The sequence below is a fragment of the Grampus griseus genome (assembly GCF_964374135.1).
Source record: "Grampus griseus genome assembly, chromosome: 1".
NCBI classification, from domain to species: Eukaryota; Metazoa; Chordata; class Mammalia; order Artiodactyla; family Delphinidae; genus Grampus; species Grampus griseus.
Genome location: NC_139017.1, coordinates 60,429,451 through 60,450,114, shown reverse-complemented (window position 1 = coordinate 60,450,114; position 20,664 = coordinate 60,429,451). Strand labels below are relative to the sequence as shown.

Sequence of the window (20,664 nt, the reverse complement as noted above, 5' to 3'; positions counted from 1 at the left end):
CAGACCTCCCTGCCAGCCCCTGGGCTCGGGGTAGGTGACGGGCACGCCAAAGAAGCCATCCCGCTCGAGCCGTCCGGAGAGGCCAGCACAGGGCTTGTGCCTGATCCCGGCGTGCGGCGAGCACTGGGGCGTGAGGGTGTGGAGCTGTCCGGCCGCAGGTCACAGGCTTTGCCTGCTGGAAGAGAGGGCTGCGATGGGGCTGTGCCGACCGAAGGGGAGGTTGGAGCCGCCCACCGTCCCCGTTTGCCAGGCAGAGCTTCGTCGCGGAGCCTGTTTTCAACAGCCGTGCGCAGCAGGGACACCCAGGCCTGGCGAGTCTGCGCCCCACCCAGGGCTGCTGGCTTCTTGCGCGGCAGCCCTGGCATCTCCTGCTGAGAAACCCCGGAGACCGTGCTCCTTCCCCCGAGCCCACCGCCCGGCTGCAGAGCCCAAGGAGGCTGGGGGCTTCACCCAAACTTGAGGAAGCCATACCTGGGTGCTGGGACACAAGTGGGGGTCCCACCTTCCCCGCAGGAGCAGACCCCGCAGAGGATCTATCTTTTGAAAATAAATATAGACTAACAGGTTTTACACACAGAATCTTAGAGCTGGGAAAAGTCCTTTGTGTCATTCATGTAGCTTCATACGATTTTTTTTTTTTTTAATGAGAGGATGGATTTCCTTGAGCAAGAGTGAATTTCCAGGAATGGGTCCCTGGTTACCAAGGACTGTTTTCGGGAAGAAAGATGAATCTATTCTGTGAAAGCCTTATAGAACTTATTCTATATTGTAGTTCTCTCTGGAAACACAGGTACCGTTGATCTTTGTAGCAGCCCTTAACATCCTCAAGAGAAGCTCTCATTTCCCCATTAGTACTTGTTATAGACTGAATATTTGGGTCCCCCCAGCATTCACATGTTGACACGCTACCTCCAATGTGATGGTATTAGAAGGTGGGTCTTTTGGGATTTGATGAGCGAATCGGGATGGAGCCCTCGTGATGAGATTCTTATCCTTGTGAGAGTCATTAGAGAGCTGGCTTTTTCTCTCTGCTCTCTGCCCTGTGAGGACACAATGAGAAGTGGACAGTCTGCAACCCGGATGAGAGTCCTCACCAGAAGGCAATGATCCCGACACCTAGATCTCAGACTTCCAGCCTCCAGGACTGAGAATTACATTTTTGTTGTTTACAAGCCCCCACCCTGCCCCATTTATGGTACTTTTTGACAGCAGCCCAAACTGACTTAGCACTCTTTTCTTCAAGTACATTGAAGAATTTGTGGAGCCCATCCATTTTATGATACAATTTCCCAAATAACCAATATTCTTTCTATACACTGATTTGTCAAGTTTTTTATTTATCAAAATTGTTATAAAAAAGCTTCCATATTTTTTCCTAATAAATTGTTTCCAATCCAAGTTGTCACTGTAATGGTTCTATGATATTAATAATTTGAACCCTAATACCCTGCTTAAAATAATCATTCATTTGTCTTATGAATAAGTTCAGGGTTCAGATGCAAAAGTTTTAAAAGGATATACTGTGTAAAACACCTATGTCATCCCTCTGAAGGAAAGAAGGAGGAAAGGAGGGAAGGAAGGAAGGAAGGAAGGAAGGAAAAAACATTGAATTTGCCCTCAGTTTAGCTGCCACTTCCTAAGGGAAGCCCTTTCCATCTCCAGACCCCCAGACATCACAAATAAGCTCTCATGGGACACTGTCCATACTGTTGCATGTCATGTTTCCTGAAAAGCTGCTTCTGAGACAAGTACAGACTTTCAGGAAGTTTCTTGGAGTGTGTTTTTTGGGATAAACATAGAATTACCATATGACTCAGCAATTCCACTCCTAAATCATTGAAAATAAACACTCAAATCTACGTACACACGTTTATAGCAGCACTATTTACAATAGAAAAATCATGGAAATAATCCAAATGTCCATCATTGGATGAATGAATAAACAAATTGTGGTCTATACATACAGTGGAATAGTAATTCAGTCATAAAAAGGAATGGAACAATTAAATATCAGTTACACGGCCAAAAACATTTTTTTAAGCAATGCAATACTAATACATATTACAGTGTGGATGACTCTCAGGAACATCATGCTAAGTTGAAGATGCCAGACACAAAGGTCATACACTGTATGATTCCATTTATCTGAAATATCCAGAATAAGTAAATCCATAGAGAAAGAAAGCAGATTGGTGGTCTCCAGGGCCTGGTAGAGAGAGCGAAGTACTATCTTCTCAATGGGTACAGAGTTTCCTTTTGGGGTGATAAAAATGTCTGGGGGGAAAAATTTTTTAATTGGAAAATGATTGATTAAAAACAAGCCTGTGGGGTATTTCTTGGTACTGGCTTTCCCAATTTTGACAGTAAATGGTCAAGTACACAGTAAATGGTCAAGTACAGCAGCCATGGTTTGAGAAAGAAATGATGACCAGGGCTCAGAACACTCACTCGGGGACGAGCGTGAGGGTTACTCCACGAAGTAAGCCATCCATTTTCACAGAGATATTATCCAAGGATGAGGGGAATTGAGAATGGATAGCACAGGAGAGAGACAATGACTATCAGTTGTGGCCTTGAGGCCACCTACAGTACAGAGGCTATAGTTCGACCCATTGACCCTCCTTTCACTAGTAGTTCATCTCAACTCACCTTCTCCCCTAAAAATGATCCATGGAAACTATGAAACAGTTGTTTCCAGAACTTATGCAAAGACGTTGATCCAAGTAAAGGCAACAAAAGCAAAAATAAACAAGTGGGGCAACATCCAACTAAAAAGCAACCAACAACAAAATGAAAAGGCAGCCTACCGAATGGGAGAAAATTTTTACAAATCATATATCCTATAAGGGGTTAGTATTCAAATTATATGAAGAACTCATACAAAAATAGTAGAAAAAATATCCAACAAAAAAATGGGCAGAGGATCTGAATAGACATTTTTACAAAGAAGATACAGAGATGGCCAGCAGATAGTTAAAAAGGCACCTAAAATCACTACTCAGCAGAGAAATCAAACCACAAAGAGATGTCACCTCATTCCTGTTGGAATGGCTAATATCAAAAAGATGGGAATGTGCTTGCTTCGGCAGCACATATACTAAAATTGGAACGATACAGAGAAGACTAGCATGGCCCCTGTGCAGGGATGACATGCAAATTTGTGCAGCCACATAGCACAGGGAAATCAGCTCGGTGCTTTGTGACCACCTAGAGGGGTGGGATAGGGAGGGTGCGAGGGTGGGAGACTCAAGAGGGAAGAGATATGGGAACATATATATACGTATAACTGAGTCACTTTGTTATAAAGCAGAAACTAACACACCATTGTAAAGCAATTATATTCCAATAAAGATGTTAAAAAAAAAGACGGGAACTAACAAGTGTTGGCAAGGGTGTGGAGAAAAGGGAAGCCTTGGACACTGTTGGTAGGAATGTATGGAAAACAGTATGGAGGTCCTCAAAAAATTGAAAATAGAACTATCATACGATGCAGCAATTCCACTACTTGGTATTTGTATGAGGCAAACAGAAACTCTTAATTCAAAATGAAATCTGTACCCCCATATTCATTGCAGCATTATTTACAGTAGCCAACACTTAGAAACCCCTGTGTTCCATTGATGGATAAATGGATAAAGGACATTTGGCATATATATATATGCCAAATTATATATATATATATATATATATATGTATGTGTGTGTGTGTGTGTGTGTGTGTGTGTATAATTCAGCCATGAGAAAGAAGCAAATCCTGCCATTTGTGACAACATGAATGGACCGTCAGGGTGTTATGCTAGGTAAAATATGTCAGACAGAGAAAGAAAAATCCCATATGATCTCACTTTATATGGAATTTTTTAAAAACCTTATAGAGTCAGGGGGTGGAGGGTGGGTGAAATGGGTAAAGGTGGTCAATATGTACAAACTGCCAGTGATGAATAAGTCCTGGGGATGTGACTATAGTTAATAAGGCCGTATTGCATATTTAAAATTTGCTAAGAGAGTAGATCTTAAAAGTCCTCATCACAAGAAAAGAAGATTTCTACCATGTATGATAATGGATGTTAACTAGACGTACTGTGGTGATCATTTTTTAAATTGAAGTATAGTTGATTTACGGTATTATATTGTAATAACAATATATTAGAAACCAGTGATTCAATATTTTTATAGATTATACTCCATTTAAAGTTTTTATAAAACATTGGTTATCCTTATAGCTTATTTATTTTATGCATAGTAGTTTGTGTCTCTTCATCCCCTCCCCTCCCCTTATCTTGCCCCTCCCCCCTTCCCTCTACCCACTGGTAACCACTGCTTTGATGTCTACATCTGTGCGTTCATTTCCTTTCTGTTACATTTATTGTTTATTTTTTAGATTCCACATGCGAGTGATAACATACCGTATTTGTCTTTCTCTGTTTGACTTATTTCACTAAGGATAACAGTGTTGCAGCAAAAATAGAAATGAAGTTTTTCCTCTCCTGAAAATAAGGAAAGTAAAGGGGACAGTGAACAGGCTAGAGAAGACACACAAACTGGCCTGAAAGTGTTAATCAATCCTAGTTTTATTTAACTTGTTACTAATCTGTAGTGTCTGTAACTAGATGTATGTTTCACAAAGCTAAATTACATCCTGTTCCTATCACTCCCTAGCTGTCAATGTAAATTACATCCTGCATCTGGTGCTTAAGCTCCCTGCACCGTCTTGTAGCAAATCACCCTGTGTAGCTGTTTGCATTTCAGGAAGCAGACAGCAGGCAGATAATGCAGAGGCAAATGAACCCAATTACCGGTCCGCCGGACCCAGTTACCGGACTGCCTGACGCCAGCGATGCCGGTTTTGAAATAATGCAAGAAGAATGCAGGACCTTTACCACTTTGATCCTTATTACCACTCCCTGGACTGCGATGGCCACCTGAGGGGCCGGGAGGCCAGCCGGGGCTTCCAGGTGTGTGTGGGCATCGTGTCTGCAGACAGCTTCCCTGAGGCCGCGCTTGGCCCATCATCACTGAGTGAAGCTGCGCTGCGACAGCATGGCCGACATTTTTCTGGTGCTGTGAGGACCTGTGCACATTGCAGGATTTGGTGCCTCTGCCCGCCGTGGGTGCCTCCCTGCAGGAGGACCTGCTGAACTTCAACGCCTACTGCCTGTGTGCGGGGTGGACTGGGCACCGCCCCTGAGCACCCTCTGCCCCCGATCTGTATCCAGAGCTTCTTCCAGCCATGGCTTGGTGAGACAGGTTTGTACTTTCCACTTCCAGGGGCTCTCGTGTTGGCACTGTGAAGCGGAGTTTTAGATAGTACAAGGTGGAAGGTGGGCACTAGAACCGGTGCCCAGTGCCCGGGTGTGCGTGCACTAGACGGGGCATGTGGCCTAGGACTCCTGCCAGCTCGGTGACCCCGGCCGAGTGCCTTAAGGCTTCTAGGTCTCAGTGTTCTCATCTGTAGAATGGGCTTAACAGGACTCACTCTCTATGGCAGTTACAAGGTCACACTCTGTTAAAGCTTATAGACTCTACAGTGTAGAACACTTGGCACAGTTTGGAACATCGTTCATTATTCCACAGATGTTACCTGGTCTGTTGAAAGACTTTGCCTGGTACACACCAAAGTGATTAGGAAATTGCTATATCCCAGCTTCATTTCCTTTTCATTAAAACAGGGTTCAGGAAAAAAAGTTTTTTTCAATAGTCCTATCATATCGTGGAAAGAGCACCAGTGTGAAGGCAGCTTAGGGTTTGAATTCCAGAGTTTATGCTCTCTGTGGCCTGGGCAGGTTTCTTTTGCACTACAATCCCCACACTTGTAAAATGACATTAAAAACCACCCTTTCTGTGGGTTCTTAGAATGAATTAAGCAGGTTATGTGTGTAAAGTATCCTGGCACTTGAATGAGTTGTCAGAACCAAGGGCTGCTGGAGATGATGCTTCTGCCCTAGGTAATCTCCCCTTCTACTGGGCGGCAAGTAAACACAAGCACAGTAGTCAGTGCTCTGGAAGAAGTGAGTTCCGGTGCTACAGAGCACAGAATCTTGTTTTTTTAATTTAATTTTTATTTTATATTGGAGCATAGTTGATTTACAATATTGTGTTAGTTTCAGGTGTACAGCAAAGTGATTCCATTATACATATATCCATTCTTTTTCAGATTCTTTTCCTGTACAGGTTGTTACAGGATATGGAGTAGAGTTCCTTGTGCTATGCAGTAGTTCCTTGTTGATTATTTTATATAGAGTCGTGTGTATATGTTAATCCCAAACTCCTAATGTATCCCTCCCCACCACCTTTCCCCTTTGTAGAGCAGAGAATCTTGGAGGGGAAAGTTCAGGGTAGGCTTCTTGGAGGAGGTGCCATCCTTTCTAAGGATATGTAGAAGCTCCTGGGGTGGCAGGAGAAAGCAGTGTGTGTTGAAGTTTGAGAAATGTAAGAAAATATGGCAAAACTAAGGTACAGGCCTGGAACTCAGGGTTTGGGAAAGAAATGAGAGTTGATGCTGGAAACCTAGTGGGGCCCAACAGAAAGGGGCCTTGTTTGTCCTGTCAGAAGTTTAGATGTTTATCCTGAAGGCTGTGGGAAACTCTAAAGAACAGTGAGATGAACTTCTGGTTTAGAGACTCACTCAGACCTCCATGTGGAAGGCACTTGATTGGGTGCAGGGTGAATTGTAATCTAAGGGTCCCACTTAAGTTATAAAAGGTTGAAATGGATTTTGCAGATCCGAGAGGGAATGGGTGAGGCCTGGTGACCAGTTAGAAAAGGAAGGGCAGCAAGCAAGGATGACAGTTTACAGCTGCATCTTTTTGTGAGATACAGAGCACAGTAGGAAGAGATTGGGGGTGGGGAGAGGATCTTACTTCATCTTCAGTGCTTTAGAGGGGCCTGGTAGACAGGTCTGGGCCCAAGGTACAGATCTGGGCTTTTTGGGAGGACAGGTATTTGAAGGCATGGGAGATACTTAGGTTACCCACAAGAAGATCCAAAGAATCATAGGTCTGAGGGCTTTTTAAGTGAGTATATTGAGGATGTTTATAAGCTGAAAGAAAGTAAGCAGCAGAGAAAGGGTGTTAAGATCTAGGAGAGGAAATGATTGTTCATTTGTTTTCAAAAAGTGGAATACTTATCGTGAGCCTGGCCCTTTTCTAGGATCTGGGGTTCACACCATGTGTTATCTCTTCTTCAAGGACAGTTCAACTCATCCCCTGGTGAAGAGAAGTCAGATTATTCTTTGCATCCCATTCAGGTGTAGGAACCAACTCCTGGGTGGTTTCGCGGCCCCTGGACTCAGTTCCTCTAAGTTCATCTGCCTACTGGGGTTGAGTGACCTTCTAACATGAAAAGATACGCCTAAAATAATGCTGTTAATGGCTTGCCCACACAGAGTTAGTGCATACTAGCCTCCCAGTCTGTGCTCTGCCCAGAGGCGTGTAGTCTGAACTGTGCTCTACAAAGCCTCCTGGGGCTCTTTGGCCCTGAGGAAGGGGAGCTTTTTGTGATCACTCCCTTTATCTAATTGGTCCTTCAGCAGCGGGGTGCCTTTCTCTAATCAGCGGAGGCACCCTTACTCAGCCAGTGGTAGCCCCAGGCCTCATCACCTGTGGGATACAAGCCATGCTCTCTCCCAGGCTTGATTCGACCAACATCTCTATTTTCTCTCCCTTCTCACATTTGGACCCCTGGCGTTTAGTTATCCCCACCTGCAGTATTTACAGTGCCCAGCAGGAGTCAGGCTTGAGTGTCTGCACAGGTGCTCCCTCTGCAGTTAATGCACCTCCTCCTCCAACTCTGCATAGCCTCATCTTTCTCGATTGTACTTCAGGGTTATCATGAAGCCATCACTTAGACATAACTTTTTGCCTCCATAGGAACCTCTGTGCATAAAGGTTATGGTTCTTTATCTCATGTGATTGAAATTTTGAGTTTATATATGTCCCTCCTTAATGAGGCTTTAAGGGCAGGAGTCGTTTCTAATCCTTAGCACAGAGCAGATGCTTTTTTTCCTTTTAAGATGCTTTTTAATGGTGATAAAATATATGGTTTAAATCACTCATTTTACAATAATTTTGCTTTAGGTTTTGACAGAAATAACGTTTCCAGAAGTTGTGTTCCTGCAATAAGAAATAAAGATGTGACCTTCCAGTTGTGTAAAGCTCTTAGATGCTGTGTAAGTGCGTCGGGTGCGCTAAGGAACCTGGAGCTAAGTGGGTTAGTTGTGAGAGAGAGAGACGTAACTATGTTAACAAGGGTGGTAAGCCTTCATTGTGTCCTGCCAACATTTGATAGTTGCTTTTGGGGCAAACTAAAGGGGCAAAATTTTAAACTGTTCCTCCCCATTAAAGGGATTGAATAAATCGGCCACTTTGGGGCACCAGTGTCTTGCGAATTGTCCAATTGGAGATGGTGGTTTAGAAAGTGAGTTTCAGTCTTGTTTAAGTCTCTTCCCATCAGACTGGTCTCATGATTTCCTACACACCATGTCTGTCTACCTTTTCCCGTCTACCTTTTCTTGGTGTTCTTCATGCCTGGATTTTCTCCTGTACCTGCTCAAACCTTGGTCCATTTTCATTTGTACCATGGAAGTTTGTCATGCTGGATACTGTCAGAATTAATCTTACTTGTTTTTGTTAAGCCACAAACCACGTTTTGTATATTTTCTCTTTTTTGTGTTTGTCTATATTTTTATGGTTTCTCTTCAAGAAATATTATGGGAAGGGAAATAGCAAGATGTAAAGAGCAAAAAAGTCATCATTCTCTTTAAATTGTTAGAACATGTATCTGCAATCATAATTATAATGCACTGTGGTATGTGTTAAAATAGGAAATATATGTAACGTCCTGTAGGAGCAGCAAACTCAGTGGTGTTGGTGAGGGTGTGTCATGGAAGTAATCACAAAGCAGGTGACTGTTGGTTGGGGTCCTGAAACATTAGTGTGTGTTCCCTGTGTCCAGTAGTGGTCTGGAGGGGTCAGTAAGGCTGCCTTTCAATTTAAAGGAACAGAAGGTTTGAGGTCCTCTCTCTTCTATTGCTCTAGTATACTGCATAGCAGCTAATAAAATACTGGGTTTATAGTTGACATTTAAGTCGCTGATTGATCATCAAGATTGGCATGTATCATTGGAAATGAAAATCAGAGGAGTCTTATGCTTTTTCGGTTTTTCTTTTTTTTCCCTTTGTCTCAAAATTATGTAGTACTTTACTGAGTTGTTGGGAAGAAAGCTTGCAGTATCCAGTGTATTCAGTTTTAGTACTGAATAGAATTAAACTGTTGCTGTAAACTGGAATAACACTTTGTTACTGACAAGTTTTAGAATGCATCAGTTCATCAATTACCTGTTTGGGAAGATTGTAGTTAATGATTTTAAGAATGTGGCTGTAAACCTCCAAATGACTCAAGAAAAGCAAATAAGTCAAGATTGACAAATGTATAGGCTCTTCATCTTATTGTGTGTGTGTGGTTTTTTTCCTTTTAGTTACTTGTCAAGGTATAAAGAACGCTATCATTCTTAAGACAGTAAACTTCACGGAGTGTAATTTGACATGGCAGGGAGCAGATCACATGGCCTAGATCTTAAAGGTGATTTTATGTTTAAACTTTCATGAAAACATATGTGCTTGAAGCACATTAACATATTGATACAGATGGCAGTTAATTTTTGTCTTTTAATACATGTGAGTGCAGCTTCTGTTTTGTTGAAAGAATCTGACCAAATGGTAATGTGAATTGCTGTTGCATAAAGTATAGTGTGGAATCCCCAGTCTTTGCACTTGAGTTTAACAACTCTGTGGTTTTCTATCTTCTTCCTGAGATGCTTAATCTCAGGTCCATCCTCGTCACACAGAGTGGTAAATTAGAGAACGATTAATATCACCATTTACAGAAGTGAGACTGAAATCTCAAGCATCCTGAACATAGGAACTGAAGGGGCCTCTCAGCAGTTCAGAGAGTTATTACCAAGCCAGTCGGCTGAATTCTGCTCAGTTTTCTCTGTAGCAGAGCCTTCCAGGTCCTTCTTTTGAGCTTATTTATTTTTATACACAATTCTGTGTGGTTACTGTACATAATACTAAATAGTTGTATTAACTGGGTTTAACTGGTGATGTATTTACATCAAGATCTAACTTCGTTTTGTTGATATCTTTTTAGGGGCTTGCCATTCATCAAAGCTCGTGATGTATGTAATCAGTTGCTGGTGTGTAGCTATCATATTTATGATATGTAGGGCTTGAATTGGGAGAGGTGGATGGTCATTCTTATTGCTTTTTAAACTGACAGAGCCTTACAAGAAGCATTTCCCTCTCTGAAATAAATCCATGTAAAACATGTTTGGTCGCTCTCCCAATGCAACTGTGTAGTTGTGTGTATTTGGCACACAACTGGCAGCCTTGTGGTTGTCTGTAAACAAGGAAGCCTGTTCTCCAGTCCGCAAATCAGCTGTTACCCAGTGAAACGAACTTGACTGCCATTTCTGACCCCTCACGTGGAGCTGTCATACTCAAGAATGTTCATATGTTTTCAAGAAACGTTGTTTGTGGGCTATATGTACAAATTCCTGATCAAAAAGCCAATATAAAGCAACATCTCCCAAACCTCTGCTCTCTCACCAAGGCCACACACATTCCCTTGCTTCTGGCCTCATGGCAAGCTAATACTGTCAGTATCAGATTCTCCTTCCCAGTGGTTCTGGGAGACTGCATAGTTGCTCTGTGAAAGGCACCACTGCTGAGGTTGAGAGAAGAGCATCTTGGGTGTCAGTCCTGCCCTTGCATGTTCAGAGAGAAGGGTGTGCACCTCGTTCTCCTGTTGGGATTTTCCTATGCTGCAGGTTTGCTGCTTATTGTCAAAATGATGTCCTAGTGACTTGTCTTTTGTGTAGTTACATAATCCCAGCACACTTCTTTATGACCTGTAGACTTTTATGGGGTTGTGACCAGGTCAGGTTTTAAATGTTTGGAAATGTCCAATTGAACAACATTGCAGTGGCAGTGAAGCTTGACAGGAGAATTGTATTACTGTTACCCTAGTTTTGGCTTAAGGGTGATGAGAAGATGAAATTTTGATGGGTCAGTTTTAGTTATGTATGTGTATGTGATTTACTTTTTTAAATTCTAACATCTATTATACACAGCTTAGATATGTTGACTTTCTGATTATTCTTCTGTTTGTTTATCAGTCCCTTTACTGATGTATTTTCCTCCAAAAAACTACATTTTCTTCCAGACTGTTTTTGTTTGATAGTGAAAAATAAATTTTTCATTTGCAGTCTAAATTTGATCTGAGAAAAAATGGTTACCTTGGATCTTCCCTTGGCTTCTGTGAAAGAAACTTAATAAAATAATATGGGCAATTCCCATTACTAATCTTAACCATGTACAACAGAGGTCTGTACAGTAACATAGCAAAAATAAGTTACTGTACTTTTACTTATTGCCTGTTTTAGACTAAGGAACAGTGAGAGATGTTTATAAATAATGTTATATATAAATAAGGGAGAACCTTAGTGATCATAAGATAAATTGAGTTCTGAATGAATGTAGTCAGCTGATTCAGTGCTCTTGTTTTACAGATGAGAAAATTGACAGTTCTAGTTGAACTCTCCTTTTACAAGAGGAAAATATGGCCGCATTTTAAATAAAAGTAAAGTTGAAAAAAGTTTTGATGTTGATATTCTCCTTTCCTAAAATAAAAAATATCAAGAAGCTACATTCCATTACCAAATAAACCTGACCTCTAATGTCATTGCATACTATTGTTTGTATGGACAGAAAAGAAAAATGGATTTTCATAAGAAATTTTGCACATAAAAATAATACATTTATTTTATTTCAACTTTAATGAAGAGCTGAACATTTCTAGTAAATAAAGGAATGCCATTTGGGGGGGACCTTGTCTTTGTGCTACAAAGTCCCATGTTTAATTTTTAAGAATTATTTAATATGATTTTCTTTTCGTATGGAACTTTACTGGTTTCAGAACTAATTATCCCATTATTGTAGGACTATGGAAATTAACTCTTTGATTTTCAAAAGAGAAAGTTAGATTTTTTCATTAAAATTAATGATAATATAGAGAAATTTTAAGAAAAAAACTTAGAAAATTATGAAATGTTAGAGTAGGAGAAATTTATAGTTCATGTAGAGTTACCCTCTTTCATTTTATAAATAAGCACCTACAATTTGTAGCACGTAAGTGGTTTATTAGTAAATGGCAGAGTACGACAAGACCCTAGAGCATCTAACCCGCATTCCTTGTCATTTTAGATGTGTTGTATTCATTTCCTTCACGAGTAGACCAGGAGATTGTATTTCTAATAGCAATGATAGACACTGGGGAAGACCAAGAAATTTACACACTGGGACCACAGAATAGCAAATTCAGAATGCACTGAGAACCCTTTCAGCTCTTCTCCATTTTGACAAGACACTACAAGGATGGTATCAAAGTGTTTAAGTATATAAGCCCACAACAATCAAGAGATTTCAACATAGTTTTGAAAGATGGAAGACAAGTGGAAGAGTGTGAAACTGGGGCAGTAGAACAGAGGAAAAGCATCACCTAGAATATGCACAGGGACCACCTGCAACTGAGGAGGATTCTGACCCCACCTGCAGAAGTAGCCCCATGCTCAGATGCGCATGCAGGAGAGAGGGTGGAGTTAGTTAAAAGTGTGACTGAAATAGGGGAGCTCATTGAATGGTTGTGTTTGGAGGAGCGGACTCCCAGCCCCGCCCTCACGCTCCTGAAATGAGATGCTTTCATTTTGAAAACAGTGAAACTGGCAAGAACTAGGGCAGCTAGTATGAGTTTTTACACCCTAGAAAATTGTGTTTGGGGGGATCCTATTACAGTTACTCCCGTTTTTTCCTGCATAAGAAACCAATCAATCATTGACTTCAGGGAGCTTTATGCGCTCATTCTTAAATAGAAAATAACTCATTTGCATGATAGTTGAGTAAAGCTTACAACATGAGAGAGGGGGGGAAAGTGTGAAAACATATCCTGGTAGGACTGGGGACAATTTAGGGAACAAAGTAATTTAAGAAAACACCCTAATTAGTATTCTGAGGGAGATTTAAAAAGAGCTAGCAACTATAAAATAAGACTAGGGTGTTAATTAAAAAGAGAATGGTCAGAAAGCAAGAGAGATCTCTTGGAAATGAAAATATGGTTGCTGAGATAACTTCAGTAGGAATCTAAAAAATTTCTCATTATATAAAAGAAAGAAAGACACAACGGAAAATGTAATAGCAATAAGTTAGAGAGGCTGCATCTGGGAGATGCAACATGTAACTATTAGAAACTCCAGACCCAGAAAAAAAATGGAGGAAAGCTGTCAAAGGGCAACAAAATTCCCCACAACTGAAAGTAGATATCAGGCCTCAGATTGAAAATAGTTACTCAAGTTTTGAGCAAGATGAACAAGAATAGACTCACACCTAGGCACCCTTCATTGTGAAACTTTAAAATACTAAAAAAATAAATTAACATAGAATAAAATACTGACAGGATACATCCATTCCAGAGAGAAAAATACTGGTCACCTAAAAAAAAAAAGTTAAAATCTGACTTTATCATACTTGTCTTCAGCACCATGGATCCTGGAAAGCATTAGAAAGATACCCAAAGTTTCTCAGACACATAATTTTCACCCTAGGGGTTTGTATCCAGCCAAACTATCAGTCATAAGTGGAGACTGAAGAACATATTTTATACACAAAGAAATTTGAAAAATTGACCTCCTGTGCTACACCTTAAGCTATTTATAGAAATAATCCAGCAAAATGAGGCAATAAACCAAGAAGGAAGGTAATAGGCGATTCAGTGCAGAGAGCAACTAGTCTAGATTGGAGAGGCTTCTACTGATTGTGTGATTGAGAGCTTAGAAACACCTTGAGGCATATTGTACTTACTAGGTATTAGGCACTTTTGGAAGGGAGGAGGGAGAGGAAGAGGAGAAGGAACTTGAACTCCAGAGGACAAAAGGCTATGCTGACATAAACGTGAAGCAAACTAAGCTATGGTTGATTTTTAACCTACTATTGGTGAGGAAGAGAAGAATCCACTTAAACTTGACACTATAGATGTCCCCCTTTTCAGCAACACACGGGGGTAATGACCACCTATCTAATTTGTTGTCCAAACCAGAACTTGTCCAAACTCCTTACAATTCAATAGTGTAAGGAGGTGCTCTAATGTTGTAATATCAGGACAACAGGTATAAACTGGAACAGTCCAAGGTGGCTTGGGGTATGTGGTCACCCTGCACAAGGGCAGTGACACTGACACAGTATGGAACGAGGTGTAGTCTATACACAGAGACAGTACATCTGCAGTGGGCAATATTAATTTCATTGTAATAATGGCAATACTGTCTTGGTTTGCAGCTTTTATTGTCAACTTGCATGTAATAACAAATAACTAACCTAAACTATACTTAGTATGTATTTGCGTTAACTTGGTATGCACTGAAATGTACTAGTATGTACTTAGTATATATTAGGTTCTAAGTGTTTTTGCATATATTAACTCATTTAATCCACTGTATAGCCTTAGGAGGTTGGTGCTAATATCATTCCCACTTTTGTGAAGAGGAAGCTAAGACAGGGTAGGAACTTGCCCAGGCTGTACCTAAATTAGGGTTGGATCGAGGCTTTGAGTTTAGGTTCTCTGCCTGTTGTCTTAAACTTTACTCCCTACTGACTCTCAAATAACAGAAGACTTGACTGCACATAGAACAGAATATAAATTTCAACTTTGACAACGTAAAAACTAGGTTTGGAAGGTAGACAGGAGGTAGAAAAAAGGGAAGATGGTATGAATGTCCTCATTTTACAAAGCATGACGTTGAGAGAGTTTATAGTTGATCAACAATGTAGGTTTTTAAGTATATCACTACAAGTCAAAGAGATCATGAGCAGTGGAATAACTCATGATGACATAACTTTACTGAGCAGTGTGGACATAGGAAGAGTGTAGAGGAAATAAACCCTTACTTAGTAAAATAGAAAGTGAACAGATAATGCCTCCAATTTAGTCAGAAAATGGTCATGTAAGAGTATTACTTGGAAATGGAGAAGAATTCAAAATAACAACAGTTGGACCTCCCTGGTGTCGCAGTGGTTAATAATCTGCCTTCCAAGGCAGAGGACACGGGTTCGAGCCCTGGTCCAGGAAGATCCCACAGGCCGCAGAGCAACGAAGCCTGTGTGCCACAACTACGGAGCCTGCGCTCTAGAGCCTGTGAGCCACAACTACTGAGCCCACGTGCCACAACTACTGAAGCCCGCCCATCTAGATCCTGTGCTCCACGACAAGAGAAGCCACTGCAATGAAGAGTAGCCCCCACTCACTGCAACTAGAGAAAGCCAGCACGCAGCAATGAAGACCCAACTCAGCCAAAAATAAATAAATAATAATAATAAAAAAATAACAATAGTTGACGTAAACCTCATAAAAAAGGAAATCTAAACAGCCAGTAAACACAGAAAAGTGTACGACTTCATTAAGTAATAAGAGAAAAGTGAGTCAAAACCAATGAAACTTCATGCCAATCAGTTTGACAAATACATAAATAAAGTGTGGTACTATCAGGTATTGTAGACCTGGAGTACTATGGGAATCTTCTACCCTGCTTATACTGGAGTATAAATCGACACAACTACTTTGGAAAGCATTTAGCACTCTCCATCAACTGAAGGTATATAAATAGCCTGTGAGCCAGCAGCCTTCACCCCCGCCCTGTGTAAATGCACCAGAATAACCGGTACAGCAGGTTTCCTGTCCATGATTTGCATTAGCACAAACTGAAAACAAACTGTCCATTAAGAGTCAAAAATTTAATAAATTATGCATATTCGTACAGTGGGAAAACTATCAAGCAATAAAATTGAATGAACTAGAGCTACAGGCTGCAATGTGGATGAATTTTTTAAAACAATGTTGAGAGAAAGAAATAAGATAGAAAAGATTTCATATACTATGATTGTCTATATAAAGTTAGATGTTGACAAAACTAAACTCTTTTGTTAGGGATGCATGCAGGTTAAAGGAAAGGATTGTCAAGAAATGAAGATGGTGTTTAACTGGGAAGAGAGAAGGAGATTGTGATGGGAAAAGGATATTGGGGGGGTTTGAGATGCTGATAAGTATCAATACTTTCAGATTCGAGTACTGGTTATGTACGTATTCTCTTTTTATTTGTCACATTGACAGTTTTGTTCTGTGCACTTCTCAGTACACATATCTTATTTTATAATTAAAAACCTGAGTAAAGAATTGGTCGCTTCTTGAGTGCTGGATGTGGGAGTGGGATGAGACTATTTCATTTTAAGCCCTTCACTACTGTTTGCGTTCACATGTTATTCATTCAGCGTTAGTTGAACAACTTTTAGATCTAGTTCTGATAACTGACAGTTGCCCCCAATTCACTCTTTGCAAGAGAATTCTACCTGAATCACAAGGTTAATAACCTGACTGCAAACCAGCATCCTTAAGCTATCTATGGTCACCCTGGCAACTCACTATAAAGTTCTTCTTTCTAAAAGATTTCAGAAAAGTAATTTCAGTCATCAAGATTACATATTGCACAGGACAAAAAGCTTTATTATTCTTACCGTTCTCTGGATGTAACTCTACGTCTCTTTTCCTCCTATGTGGAGAGCAGGGAAAAAGAGAAAAACAATATTTCAAAAGAAGATCAAAACCAAAAGCAAAGGGCTTCCCTGGTGGCACAGTGGTTGAGAGTCCACCTGCCGATGCAGGGGACGCGCGTTCGTGCCCCAGTCTGGGAAGATCCCACATGCTGTGGAGTGGATAGGCCCGTGAGCCATGGCCGCTGAGCCTGTGCGTCTGGAGCCTGTGCTCCGCAATGGGAGAGGCCACAACAGTGAGAGGCCCGCGTACCACACACAGACACACACACACACACACACACAAAGCATGCGTCAAAGTATTAAATAAATACATTTGATGTGGTTCAAAACAGGGGTTGGGGGTAATCTCGGTTTGGGGGAGATCTGGGCAACCTTCAGTGTGGTGTTGATGTCCCATCACCCTCAAAACAAAGAGAGGCCCAGGAGCTGTCCCAGCACACGTCTGCACACTACAGGTTATCTAGTGATGCTACGTAAAGTCAAAGTTCCACCTCATGTCAGGGATTTGTTAACACTAGGAAAAACCAAAGGAGTAATTTGGGATTCACATCAGAAAGTGATGGTGACAACCTAGACGGGACACCAGCTCTTCTCTTATGAATACCTTAGTACACTACTTCCCTAAGTTCACAACACTTGCCATCTCCAGGATATCTGTATTTATGTATTTAAGAGGGATAAAAATATTGTCGTGATGAAACCGATCCATGTCTTGTCAGAGGTGGAGGTTACAAGAATGCATGCGTGCATACGCGTGACCACACATGCACAGTGAATAAAGTCTGTAGATTATGCTAATGTCCATTTTCTGGTTTTGCTATTACAGTTATGTGTGATGTCACCATTGGAGAAAGTTGGGTAAACTACACAGGACCCCTCTGTACTATATTATATGGAGTTAATCTGTATGTGTATATATAAAATTCTGCCTCCAGACTGCCTTTAGACTTGAGCTACAACATCAACTCTTCCCTGGGTCTGTCTCTCTTGGCCTGTCCTGCATATTTCAGACTCGCCAGCCTGAAGTCGTGTGACTCAGCTGCTTAAATTAATCTCATATACACAGACATCACTGGGTCTGTTTCTCTGGAGAACGCTACGATAGATTTTATACTAATATACTACAGTAATATATATATACATATAATCTGAAACAATACAGAAGAAACTGATACATGCTCACCTCTCACAGGAAGGACAGGACGGAGAGGGGGGAGCACCACACCTATGTACCAAACAGCCTTTTGTGCTGCTGCCAGCCCGGCCACCCCAGGTCCAAGCAGATATAATGGCGTGTGGCCCAGGCAGTGTCTACACAGCTAAGGATTTTAAGGCACAATGCAGCGAGATGCCAGGGCCATGGTCACACATGTGAAACATTCTAAAGCCAAGAGCAGTCGCAGGATTCTGTGCATGGGCCCCCAAGGGCACTCTGGAGGCTGTCACAGACCCTCAGGTCCCACATGAGGAGACAGCCCACTAGAACAGAGCAGGCGGCCCTCCTCCCAGATCTCGCCCGGGTCAGCCTCCCGGGCACCCGACCTCCTCGCCACAGCACTGGGCAGGTGCACAGAGGGAAGAGTGACCCAAACCCAAAGGTCACACCAAACCCTACGGGAGAAGAGTAAACCAAGGTGATGAGGGGAGAGGGGAGTGGTCCCTCGGGAAGCTGGCCACTCAGGATTTCCAGCCTCTTCCACAGGAAGCCAGCTCATGAAGCACCAAGACCTGTCCTGGGTCACACTCAGAGGACTTGACCCCTGACCCCACAGCCCCGCTTCCCAAGCCTCCTCGATGCTGGTGATGCTGACGCAGATCAGCATGGAGGAATGGGGGACTGCACGGCTGGGGGCTGCTGGGAACTCAGGACTGACCCACCCCGAGGCCCCACGCCAGCAGGCACCACACTCACCGTATGGTCTCAATGATTTTGTGAGCAGCATCGTGGGGTTTAAACGTCCTGGACAGGGTTCAGAGCTGTCCCTCCCTGCTCCGGTGATGGGGACAATCAGAGGAGGCGGGTGCTGCAGCCCCCGGGACTACTCGACTCGCGGGACCTACCAGAGAGCTCCACCCACACCGCTGAGGCCATGTCCTGCCACGTGGGACACGCTGGCTCCGGGAGCGCCTGTTCCTGCAGCGCCCTCCTGCCCAGTGGGCTGCGGGGAAGGGACCGGGACGGACTCGAAGTCCCCGACCCTCCTGCCCCAGGACTTCCCCCGGGTGCTCCTGCAGCCTGGAAGCCACAGGTCTGCCTCTGAGTCCCTGAACCACCGCAGGCCTTGGTCTCCATCTGTAAAATGGGGAAACACCACTCGTGCAACCACCGGGAGCAGGTGAGCAGCAGTCCTCCTTCTCAGCCATGGTGGCGTTCTCCTGGCCTCACTGCACCCGGTGGGCTGGCCTTGCCACTTTCCCCAAGGAGCACATTGGGGTTTGCTCTGGCCTTTCGCCAGGGTCTTGGCGGCCAGCTAACCCAAGACACGGCACAAAACAAGTGAGGATTACACATCGTGTGGACGGTCCGTAACTCTAGACTGCACTTCTGCCCCGCCAGTGAAGGTTCCTATCACAGTGAGGAGGGGCTTCGAGGAGGATGCACAGCCAGAGGAGGGCCCGCGAAGAGCACGGGCTGAAGCCGGAGGTGAGATTGTCAGACCCAGAGCTGCCAGCCCTTCCCCGGGACAGCGACTGCCCCTCTCAGACCAGGCCACCATTTCCACGCTTCACAGTGGAGAACAACAACGCTGGCAGAGCCCCTACGGGCCAGGGCACGGATGCCTGGAAGTTCCCAGGATAGGGGCCCCCATGGCGCAGTGGTCCTAACAGGTCAAACAACTCCGGAAACACCCTTTGTGTCCTAAGCCTCATCTTTGCAACAGCAGCCCTACTGAGCTATAATTCACACAGAATGGGACCCTCTTCAAGTATACAGTTCAGTGGGTTTTAATACATTCAGAGCTGGGCAAACATCCCCTCTATCTAGTTCCAGAACATCCCATCACCCCATTAGCAGATGCGCCCCAATCCCCTCCCCAGCCCCTGACAACACTAATCCACTGTCTGTTTCTGTGGATTTGCCCATTCTGGACGTTTGTAAATAGAATTATGGTATGTGACCTTTTGCCCAGAATCTTATTTTTTAAGGCAAAGGAAAAAACCAATATTCTATCGTTCTTAATAATATCCTCCAACTTACCAAGGATGGAGCAGTAAATATCCATTGAACACATATTACTTAGACAAGGCCGGGGGCAGGAGATGAAGCACGTGCTGTCTGTGCAGTCCAGCACAGGACAGCCCTGCAGACCAGTGGTTCCCGACACGGGGGAACTGATCCGAAGCTTCAGCGCCACTGCTGACCCAGAAACCCTGGAGAAGAACCACTGATGGGAACAATCAGCCCCAAGGTCTCCTGGCAAATGGCAGAAAACAGTGAGGACAGCTGGGTTTGGAAAACAGTCTGGCAGCTCCTCAAAGGTTAAACAGTTAGCAAATGACCCAGCAATTCCTCTCCTGGGTGTCTGCCCAAGAGAAATGAGAATATTTGTCCACACAAAACCCTGAACATTGGGCTTCCCTGGTGGTGCAGTGGTTATGAATCCGCCTACCAATGCAGGGGACACAGGTTCGAGCCCTGGTCTGGGAAGATCCCACATGCCACGGAGCAATGAAGCCCATGCACCACAACTACAGAGCCTGCGTGCTGCAACTACTGAAGCCCACATGCCTAGAGCCTGTGCTCTGCAACAAGAGAAGCCACTGCGATGAGAAGCCCGTGCACTGCAACAAACACTAGAGCCCACACACCCAACTAGCGAAAGCCCGTGGGTAGCAATGAAGACCCAATTCAGCCAAAAAAAGAAAAAAAACCACACCAAAAACCCGAACATTAATGTTCACAGAGGCGTGATTCACAACCGCCAAAAGGTGGAAACCACCCAAATGTCCATCAGCAGATGAACGAATAAACAAATGTGTCCCTCCACACACTGAAATATTATCTATCCA

At 43.1% G+C, this 20,664-nt stretch overlaps 1 long non-coding RNA gene across 1 annotated transcript in view; it reads right to left on the bottom strand.

Moving 5' to 3' along the window:
* The window catches only part of LOC309824809, a 41,045-nt gene that overhangs the window by 9,129 nt on the left and 11,252 nt on the right, over positions 1-20,664 (bottom strand). Inside the window, exon 2 of the long non-coding RNA XR_014296972.1 lies at positions 16,615-16,649. This is a non-coding gene — a long non-coding RNA (uncharacterized lncRNA). The remainder of the gene's footprint in view (positions 1-16,614; positions 16,650-20,664) is intronic.